The sequence below is a fragment of the Fukomys damarensis genome, unplaced genomic scaffold (assembly GCF_012274545.1).
Source record: "Fukomys damarensis isolate Sample0158 unplaced genomic scaffold, DMR_v1.0_HiC HiC_scaffold_25, whole genome shotgun sequence".
Classification (NCBI taxonomy): Eukaryota; Metazoa; Chordata; class Mammalia; order Rodentia; family Bathyergidae; genus Fukomys; species Fukomys damarensis.
The window spans coordinates 25,999,900-26,010,797 of record NW_022900937.1 but is presented as its reverse complement, the minus strand read 5'-3'; the positions used below and the strand labels follow the sequence as shown (position 1 = coordinate 26,010,797).

At 41.4% G+C, this 10,898-nt stretch overlaps 1 protein-coding gene across 1 annotated transcript in view; it reads left to right on the top strand.

The window, feature by feature from the left end:
• The window catches only part of Chrna5 (cholinergic receptor nicotinic alpha 5 subunit), a 33,160-nt gene that overhangs the window by 569 nt on the left and 21,693 nt on the right, over positions 1 to 10,898 (top strand). The gene's annotated exons all lie outside the window — the stretch shown is intronic.

Sequence of the window (10,898 nt, the reverse complement as noted above, 5' to 3'; positions counted from 1 at the left end):
TTTTTTTTTTTTTTTTTTTTTTTTTTTTTTTTTTTTTTGGTACCGGGGATCAAACTCGGGTCCTTGCGCTTGCAAGGCAGGCCACCGAACCGCTGAGCTAAATCCCCGGCCTCTCCGATAGGGTTTCTGAACCGCAGTTCCTAATTTTGGGAAGTACAGCAGTAGTTTGGGAGAATAGGATGATTAACTGCAGGATGTAATGCTTAACGTAGACGGAGAGAAAGGAGAGTTAAGTGAAATCCTGTGCAGTTACAGTTGAGCAGGAGAGAAAGAGTGTTGCTTTGCAGCCAGACAAACCAGTATTCAAGTTTTGGCAGTGGAGCAGATTAGGAAACACACGCGTGCATGCACAGGGCCTGACAATCTGGAAAATGGCAATTCCCTATCCTTTTATGGTGAAGGTGGAAATTTAAAGATGTATTATCTGTTCTAATAAAGCATCGTGACAGCGGTGTAAATAGCTCTCTGTTCATGAGTGGTGATTACTTTCTCTTTCTGCCCCCCCTCATACTTTTATAATAATCCTCTTTTTGTATTACACTTGTTTTCTTTTTTCTTTGTCCTACGTGAATGTCTAAGAACAGTGATTCTTATCCACTCTTCTTTGTCCAGAACTAGTTCATTATAGGAGCCTAGTAAATGTTTGTGAGAGGAACCAGTGGAGCAGTAAACTCCTTGGATAGTTCACCTGACAGGCAGAGGTCATTAAAGGTTCTGTCTTCCTGCTCTGAAATCCTAAGGTTCTGTGTGTTCTTAGTAAGTGATCACCTTGAAGAAGTCAGTGATACGGTAACGAATAAGTCGGTATTGATGTCGAATTACACACTTGCTTGGGCTGTTAATATGTTTTTGTACACAACTGCCTTGAAAGTAGAGTGGAGTCCGGAGACCTAACTGGCTGTGCTTCCTTGGGCATGTTCCTTGACCTTGCTGATTTTTAATTTTTACTTCTTTAAAATTAAAGGGCAATGGCAGATGCTTTTCAGGTCCTTTCCACTGTAATTACTTTTATGTTTGCATTGTACTGTTTTCACATTCATCTCAGATTTCTATAATAATTCTTCTTTATGGTTTTCTTTGAGTCAGTCCCTAGGCATGGAGATGGTCCTGGTAGCTGGCAGCCGTACCTCTTTGCCTGATAGAAGGTCATGGGGCTGTGGAAAGTGGCCCAGATGGCAATTTTGTCCATATTAAATCATAATTTACTAGTACATTAAGATAATATAAGTCTTTTAAACTGACCTAACTGTGACGGGGACAGTGATTTATGGAAACCAGAGAGTCATCAGTTCTATTAGCTGTGCAACATTTTAAATGGTTGAAACTCTATTTTTAGCATGTGTAGTAACTTAGTTCTTCATCTGAAAGAGAATAAAGTCAAAGAAAATGAGAGCTATGAAAGCTTTTTTCTTACCTTTAATAACATTTTCAGAAGTTAGCAAATATACATCTAGTGGTTGTTGGCTCTACTTTTGTTATCTGTGTACATCAGACTATTCACACAATTTAATTTGAAATTATTTTGATCACCTGGCAAATACCAAATAAAGCTCTATGTGCTAGACCACGAGCACTTGGCACTAGGACTTGGGTCCAATTTGTGAGCCTCCCAGGACGGTGCAGGTGTGCAGGGTTTATTGAAGGGGCTGTCACTAGAGCTCAAAAGAAGGTTGTCAATCAGTTAGAATGAAGTTTGTTTTTCAATGTATAATTACAAATTAGATCCAACAAGTAATTTTTTTATAATTAGGATATGAGTCTTTAGTAAAGTAATTTCCGTACAGAATATTTTTTTTCTCCTACAGGATTTTTTTCTCCTGGATGCTGGGCATCAAACCCAGGGCCTCGGGATGCTAGGCAGGTACCCTACCACCGAATTACAGCCCCAGCTTCTGAATATTCTTCTTCTGATTACATTAGTATTTTTTTCTTAAGAATTGGAACTAAATTCTTTCAGATATTTTTAGTTTAATGTTATATAGGCATGTTAATAATGAAAGTTAAATAGTAGACTGGTTTTGGAAAGAGGTTGAGAATTTTTCTTTAGAAATTTTCCCTTTAGAACATCATTGGTATAGTTTTATGAAGTCAATAGAAGAATTATATTTAATGATCCTTTTCTGTTTTATGTTACATTTTTTAATTTAAATAGATTTTGTTCACAATTTAGGAAACATGGTTTTGTTTCTCCTACTATGTCTAATTTAATGACCTCAAGATCTTTTCTTGGAAAGTACAATTACAAATAGCCTTATACCAGCAAAGTGAGAATGAAATATAAGTATTTGAATTCTGACTAAAAGGACAGTACTATAAGCTTTTGGATTTTGTTTTGTTATTTTGAGACAGGGTCTCATTATGTAGTTTGGGCTGGCCTTGAACTTATGGATCCCAGGCCGGCCTTGAACTCTGACCAAGCCTCCCCAGTGCTGGGGTTAGAGGTACCCACTATTGTGCCTGCCTGAGCTTTTAGATTATACATACTACATGGAATTAGGCAAAACTCTCTTTCCTCTCTGTTGGGATTCCTCAGCTTCTGAAAATATAAGGCTAGAGAAGTTATGTGGTGGGGGAGAGGAACATCCTGAGCCTTATCTGGCGCCCCATCTTCTGTGCATGAGATGACACTAAGCTCGCACTGCACATGTCTTCCGATACGTTGGATGTGCCCTAGAGGACAGAAGTGTCCCCCACCTCCCCAACTTTGAGCGTCTTGCTTTGGATTTTCTTGACCAAGGATCTCAAGCTTGAACGTGCACAGGAATCCCTGGGATGTTAATGGTGTGTCAGAGACTCCTGTTTCTAATTTTAGCATATGTGCTGCCCAAGTGAGCATGAGAGACCCTGTTTCTAACAAGCCTGAGGTCCTGGTGGTTATTAGTCAGAGCTCCATGTTTGACGTAGCAGGGCTTTCAAGTGCTCCCTGTTAGGCGCAAGTGCGTGGATTCTCAGGCAGATCCAAGGAAAATAATTATGGAAGCAGCAACTTTATGACGAGTTGTAGTCCCGACAATATAGACTGACAGGAGGAAAGCAAGCCTTCTGTCGCTCTCCTGCCGAGCGGCTGTCTTCACTCTTCCCTTCCGGTCACTGTGCACAGGTGGACGGTTCTGAGGAGGATGTAGCACCTTAGCAGAGTCATACAGACTGCACAACTTCACCTGCTTCGAGGTGTTTTATTTCATATGTTGTGGATGTGCTCATTCATAACGCACATTTATTGCCTGTTGAGAAATCTGTGGGCCCAAATTAAAGTAGTGAACTCTGCATTTACTTGACCTGATGATGCTTACATTTTTTCTGTCTTTGAAAACTATTGACTAGACCTGAATTTAACGCCACCTAAGGTCTTTTTCTCACTGCAAGTGTTCTGAAAGGGCAAGATGCTACATTAAGCTTACCGAGGCATATCAGTTACAGCCTCACTTTATCCTGTAATTCTGTGATAAAAATCAATATAAAATATAATGAAAATCCTGAAGTGAAAAAAAAAATCCTCTCCATTTCATCTGTGATACTAAAATAACGATTGGTAGGCATACTTACTGGCCACGTTGAAAATGCCAGACAGTGTACATTTATTTCCCCTCACATTAACAAAGTGGTTGTATTCACTGCTTTGTCTTGCTGTTGCTTAAAATAGCCTTCCTAGGACTGCTGCAAAGAGGGTTTTTATAAAAAGGAATAAAAAGTCACTTTTTGTTTAAAAAGATTACAAGGAGACTTAGAAGGGGGGCATTAGCTACTTTGGGAATGCCTTAATTATGAATTGGGGATATAGAGTATCACTCTTGTGAACTGCTCTAGGTAGATTTATTTCATTTTCAGAGCAGCTTGTGAAGAAATTGGGGAAAGCTATTGGCAGGCCTGCTTAGCAAAATTTAAGATATACATACTCTTGACTCAGCAGTTTCAACTCTGAGAGCCAGTGCTTGCAAAAGTATGGAAAAATAGATGTTAGTTACAACTTTTTCTCGTTGTAGCATTGTTGTAGGACATGTGGACTGGGAAAAACAAACCCATGCAAAAGAGATGGAGCAAAGTTTTATTTGACCAGTCGGCCCAGTGGAACTAGGTACTCTGTGAAGACCCAGGCCCCAAAATTTAAAAATAGGAGAGTTTTATATAGTAGTTTTAAGTTAGGGTGGGTTTGGGGTGAGCGATAACTGTCTTGAGGTTGGGGCTTTCTTTAGGAACAGGATATTCACGTAGCAGTAGCAACAGTATGCATATTGTGAATGTTGAGGCTAACCCGATGTATCAAGATATACATTGTGAAATTTGAGGCTAATGGATACATTTTTAAGGCTAACAGAAAGGACGTAACAGACTATATATTGTGAATACTAAAGCTAACAGTATATACATATATATATTTTTGTGTGTGTGTGTGGTGGTGGCTTACATTGTGATTATATAAAGTATCACTCGTAGTAAGGTATTATGAATCTGCCTGTCTTTGGGTAAATAGAAACAAAATAAGGGCCGGTGAGAATTCGTAAGACTTGAAGGCCTAAAAGTTGAAAACTTCTGCATTAGCATTATTAGAAGTAAACCCAAATTGAACACTGTAGAAATACCTAACCATGATGAAAGCTGAAATAAGGTAGAGCTCTCTTCATAGCTTATGAAAAAAGAGTAGAGGTGGATAGATGCTTCCATTTTACATGGAAGAATCGCCTTGCATAATTTAAGAGGAAGACATCTGTCCTTCCCATGTGGGGAGGTGAGGTAGGGTGGGGTACACACATGCATGTAATTAAAAATGTCCACACCTCAAACTTATGAGTGGTTACCCCTAGAAAAGAGTGGAGTTGAAGAGGGAGAATTCCTACTCTCTTATCAGATTCTGGGTTTAGATTTTGACAGAGATCATGCATTACTTTTGCAATGAAAGCATAATTTTGAGAAAAAACCAAATCTGGGTCCTGGTTCTACATTGACTGCTTACTGGCTAGTAATGTTGGGCCATTGATTCTCAAAAAGGGATAGTTTTTGCTCCTCTACCTAACATTTGGCAATCTTTGGGGGATGTTTCTGCTTCTCACCTGGGGACAGTGTGGAGTGAATGGAAGCCAGGGAACCTGCTGAGCATCACAGTGTATAAGACAGCCCACCACAGCAGATATCCATCCCCAGATGTCAGCTGTGTAAAGTTGAGAAATCCTGTATTAAGGCTCCAGGGCTGCAGCCGTGTTAAGATGTGCAGGTTGTGCACTATGCAAGGATCTGGGGCACCATTCTTTTGTGAGGTGTACTCTGCATGGCCCTAGAATTATAATTCCGATATAACAAAGGTAAATTAACATGCAAATTTGTTTGCCAGGGAAGCAGGCACTGCATCTGTTTTCTGCTTCCTCCCTAGCACCTGGCAATAGTTGGTGCAGTAAAGCAGCCGGTCAGCATCTGTTGAGTGAGTAAACTGAGATAGATATTACATGTTAGGCTCTGGTGTACCTGAGTGTAGCAGATGCTAAAGATTTAAGAACTTTTGTAGCAGATGTTGTCTGTTGATTCCAGAATAATTTTTATAAGAAAATTATGATTCTTTATGGAAAAATTCCAGTAGAGGATAATACCAAGAGTTTCTAGAATTGGTCTTTAAAATCCTTAGTGCTTATATCTAAATGTCTTTCAAGAAGCTTGTAGGCCAGGCTTTGGGGGCTTAGAGCTGACCTGCTGTTAGGAGGTGGGGTCTGGTGGGAGAGAGGAGCCCCTGGGGGCATGGCCTGGACGGCTTCTCTCCCTCCCCCTTCCTCCCTTCTGTTTCAGTCCTGAGTAGTTCTCCCAGGCCCCTCTGCCATGCCTTATGTAGATGAGAGACTGTGGCCTGTGGAGGTTAACAGCTAATTAGTGGTGCCATTAATTAGCATTCCTTTAGCACTCATTTGGTGGACTAAGCTGACCCAGTGCTGGCACATAGACACACAGTTTTAGTTAATTCTCGTGACCATATGAAGGAGGTGTTGTTTCATTCACATTTCACAGATGAAGAAACACATGCAAAGGGGTTAGGTGACTTGTCCTTACGTCATGGAGTAAGCAGTGAGAGGCTGGGTGGAACCCATCCTATACATCTGCAAACCCTTAGTGGTTTTGTTTATTTTGAAACAGGATCTTGCTGCGTTGCCCAAGCTGGCCTTGAATACCTGGGCTTGGGGTATCCTTCTGCCTTAGCCACCTGAATAGCTGAGAACAGAGGTGCATGCCATCCTGCCTAATTTAACTTCTGAGTTCTTAACCAGTATGTTATATGTGTTCATTCATTCATTCATTCTCTTCCTCTCTCTTCTTCCCTTTCCCTTTTCCTTTTCTTCTTCCTCCTCCTCCATCTTTCACTTCTTTCTTCTCCTCTTCCTTCTCCTTTTTCTCTCCCTTTCTCTGTCTCTCTTTGGGATTAAACCCAGGCCATTTGCACTGGCCTACCTTCCCTTAAATTTTGAGACAGGGTCTTTCAATCACCGAGCTGCCCAGACTGGCCTTGAAGTTACTATTCTCCTGCCTCAGCCTCCCAGAGTGCTGGGATTGAAGGCATATACCACCACAGCCAGAAATATTGTCTCTGTGTATTCAAATCTGAATAGGACAAAGTCCTACTTTGAGAAGCTGAGTCTTGATGGTTTATTATCCTTAAAAGCAAATTTGTGTAGCTCTTGTGATGGTTGCTTTAGAACTAGAGATAAGACCCCAGATCCTTAAAAGTAAATGAGCATTGGCACCTGGTACTGACCCACTCATTTGTGTATTCATTGGATAAACTGAGTACCTACTGGATGGTGCTGTGTTGCGAAGTGCCAGGGCTAGAATGATGAACAAACAATACCTGCGGCCTTTAGTTTATATCTTAGGGAGATGTGCTTTACTCAGATATACTCGAGAGAGTGTACTTGCATGCCAGATGCAGATCACAGGTCCGTGTAGAGGAAGGCAGAAGAAACTTCAGGGTAGCAAAGAGATCCCGCAGAAGTGGTGCCTTGGCTGAGACCTGAGGATGGTGCAGGTTAGTCAGGTAAAAAGGGAAGAGAGCAATGCACACTGAAGGGCACATGTGCATGGAAAGCTGTCATCAGCATGGCTAGGGCAGAGGTGGGGGGACACAGGCTGGCTGAGCCATGGCCATGAGGATTTGGTCTGTCCTAGGTGGTGCAGAGCTGCAGATGCCCTAGGCAGCAGGTGGCATCAGCACTGTGTGGGGAGGGCTGCTGGTCTGCACAGAGTTGACTGTTGGTGTTGCCAAGGGGTCGGCTAGAGTCTGGGCACAGGAGACTTGCTTGGTCCTGGAGAGAGGAACAGGGCGCTGTGCACGGAGGAGGCATGAGTGGTGAGACACAGATGGACAGAGAGATCTGGGAGGTAAATGCAACAGTGCCCCAGTGTGTAGGACATAGGGAGGAGGGAGGAAGTGCTGTCAAGAGCAACTCCAAGTTTTCAGATGATGGAACTACTTGCTGTGAGGGGGAACACTGGCAGGATTCCATTTTGAGGAAGATCTTGAATTTTTTCGGTACTGGGGTTCGAGCCCAGGGTGCTTTAACACTGAGATATTCCCTGGCTCTTTTTACTTTTTAAAATTTGAGTCAGGGCCTCACTAATTTGCCCGTGCTGATTCTTGTAATCCTACTGCTTCAGCCTACTGGGTATCTGGAGTTATAGGCACGTGCTACTGTGCCTGGCTGAATTTGGTTTTGTATATGCTGGGTTTATGGTGCTTTTAAGGTGTCTTTATTCCATATAGGTTAGAAAATTTTGGCATCTGGAAGTTAAAAGGCAATTAGTTGTGCCAAGTATGCAGATTAAGGCTTTAGCTTTACAGTTCTTTTTTCTTTCCTTTTTACTCTGCTAAAATACTCTTAAGGATCAAGGTTACCTTTTCTTTTTAATAAATGTTTCACTAAATCACTTGAGTGCAAATTTTTTATAACAGTAAGTGAATATTCAGGTCCAGAATGAAAAGAGAAGTCTGTGTTGGAGACAAAAAGGCCATAAAAATAGTTTGTTTTCCTTAAATTTATTTTAGTTGTACCCTTGAGGGTGACCTTTTGGGGCTCTCTGTTGTATCAATAATAAATAGCAAGAATAGAAGAACTTGTGGTCTTTCTCTTACTGAATGCAATTTGACAAGTTCTGAAAGTAATTGTTGGGTACTGATCCCTGCTGAAGGAAGAGCTGGACATGCCCCTGTGCCAGTAGTTTCTGAGAGAATCTGGCTGTCTAGCCGGTGTTTCTGAAAGGTGTCCCATGAACAGGTATCACAGGTCTGTTGGGGTCTGCACTAGAATAGTTTTTTTTTTCCCATTTTACCATCTGAAGTATTGGTAAAATCACAATTTATTATAATTACAATTTTTTGAAGCCACATTTTGTTTTCAAGGTTTGCACTCTTAAAGAGTGTGATGGAAAATGAATAATTTGTCTCAGCTAACTTGGTAGCAGTGTGGTCTAGCCAGGCTTCACGTGATTTGAGAGTTACTGTTGACCTTCACTAACTTTGCTTGTTTTATTGCCTTATATTCCTTTTTTCAAAAAATGAGTTATTCAAAGATAGTGATAATAAGTAGTAATGTACAGTACAATGCAGATTTTACCATAAAAGTACTCTGTGCAGAGTGTAAATCTATATGTGGTGGGACAAATGAATGTACAAATAGGGCAATTTCCTAGGTACTGGCCCTCAAGGAAGGCAAAACAATGACTGTGAAAGTCAGAGTTCACCCTCTCAGTAACCGATTCCCCATGGCCCCAAGGGTTATTTTACTATGAAACTTTCTCAGACAGTAGCACCCTGAAAGCATTGTGTTATTTTCCAGACAAAGGACATTGGACTCGCTGGTGAACTGGTTATTTTTTAGAATAAATATAAAATACTGTTTTACAGTATAAAATGAATTTTTCTGCTGAAGGCAGAAAAGAGACCAAGATAGAGACATCATGCAGCAAAAAATTGGTTCAAGGCCCACAATTGATACACTTGTAAAATCAGACACAATTTATTCTGAAAGAGAAAGTAGAAGAGGCTATCTGCACAGTTCTTTTATTAAATGGCAGTGTTGGACATCCTGTGTTGTAAATAACATATGTGTGGAAGACGGGTTACCATCACCTGTGTGTTTGGGTGTTTTGTTCCATAGTTAGAACCGTTAGGGCATAGCACAGGCCACCCTCTGGTTGTGCATGGTGCCTCAGTGGGAAGTACGCCTGACAGCATTTGCATTTTATCACTAAGCTCTCTGATACTGGAGCAGAGATTTCAACATGGTTAGCATTGCCTTGCAGTCACTATAGAGACAGGAGAAAGCACCCTGGGACCAAGTCTTACAGGACGTCAGCCAGGTGGGCATCAGGGATGGGTATGCTGTACAAGGATATGGCTTGGAGCTGGAAGGCCTGGTCAGCAGCTCTCAATCAGTACACGTGGTGGGGACTGCATGATTCCTAATCTTGGGGCTCTGTTAGCAATAGTAAAAAAAATTGTGAAGATGATCAAAAGACAGGTGCAAAGTGTGTCTTTTTAAATTCGGCAGCTCATAGGATGAAATAGTGCTGCATGTATGACTACTTCTCTACGCTGATATTTCCTGAGTCTCAAGGAAATAAGTGCACACATAAGTTCTGTTTTGTTTTGTTTTGTTGAGACACATTGTTGCTATGTAGTTCAGGCTGCCTTGAACTCACTGTGTAGCCTAGGCTGGTCTCAAACTTGAGGGGATCCTCCTGCCTCAGTCTCCTGAGTGCTGGATTACAGGTGTGTACCACTGTGGCTGGCAATACACGAGTTCTGAAATGCATGAGATTGAGAGGAACATTTCTTTAGGGCAGATATTCCTTGTTTAACAACCTCGCTGTTTAATGGCTGTTCAGACTTCTGACCAAGGTGCACTGTTCAGATTTAGGATCCAGCACTCAGACTTACAACCCGTCTTTTTTTGTTTTTGGGTACAGTTCTGTTCATCTTATTTATAGAGTCTCAATGTTTTTGTTTTTGTACAATATACCATAATTTTTGCTGATTCTACTTTATAGTACTGTCTTTCCTCATTGCTGAGACAAAATACCTGACACCCAAAATTAAAGGAGGAGAGGTTTATTTGGCTCAACGTTTGTAGAGTTTTCAGTCCATAATTGGCTGGGTCCAAGGCAGGTTGGCATGGCAGAGAGGAAAAACAGTTTATGGCAAAGCAGGGCAAGCAGAAGGCAGCAAAAGCAGCAAGCAACCAACAACAACCCTCTTTCTGTCCCTTATGTTCCATCCACACCCATGGTGCAGCATCCTTAATCTACCCAAAACTATGCCAAATCAGTCAATGGATAGGGCCAGAGATTTAGCTCAGTGGTTCCACCACCTGCCTTGCAAGCACAAGGGCCTGAGTTCGATCCCTGATACCCCCCGACAATACACACACACACACACCCCACACCCCATACCCCATGCCAAACCAATCAGTGGACTGATTTAGTAATTACACACCCTTGATGCCAGCATCACATACTGTAGATCCAACCATCTCTGAAAAGCCCACCTATGACCACATGAGGCTTTGGGGGGACATCTAGACACAAGCTATAATGAGTATAATACTGTAGTGCTGTGGAACATTTTTTCATATATTTTCTTGCTGCTTTCACTTCTTTGTATGAGAAATGTCTGTTCATTTCGGATGCCCATTTTTGGATCGGGTCTTTATATTTGGGGGGACTGATTGTTTTGAGTTCTTTATATATCCTTGATAATAGTCCTTTGTCTGAGGTACAGCTGGTAAAAATTTTTTCCCACATTGTAGATTGTCTCTTAGTTCTGCTAATGGTTTCTTTTGAAGTACAGAAGCTTTTTAGTAAGATGAGATCCCAGTTGTTGATTCTTTCTGCTAGTTCCCGTGCTACTGAGGATTTGTTCATAAAGT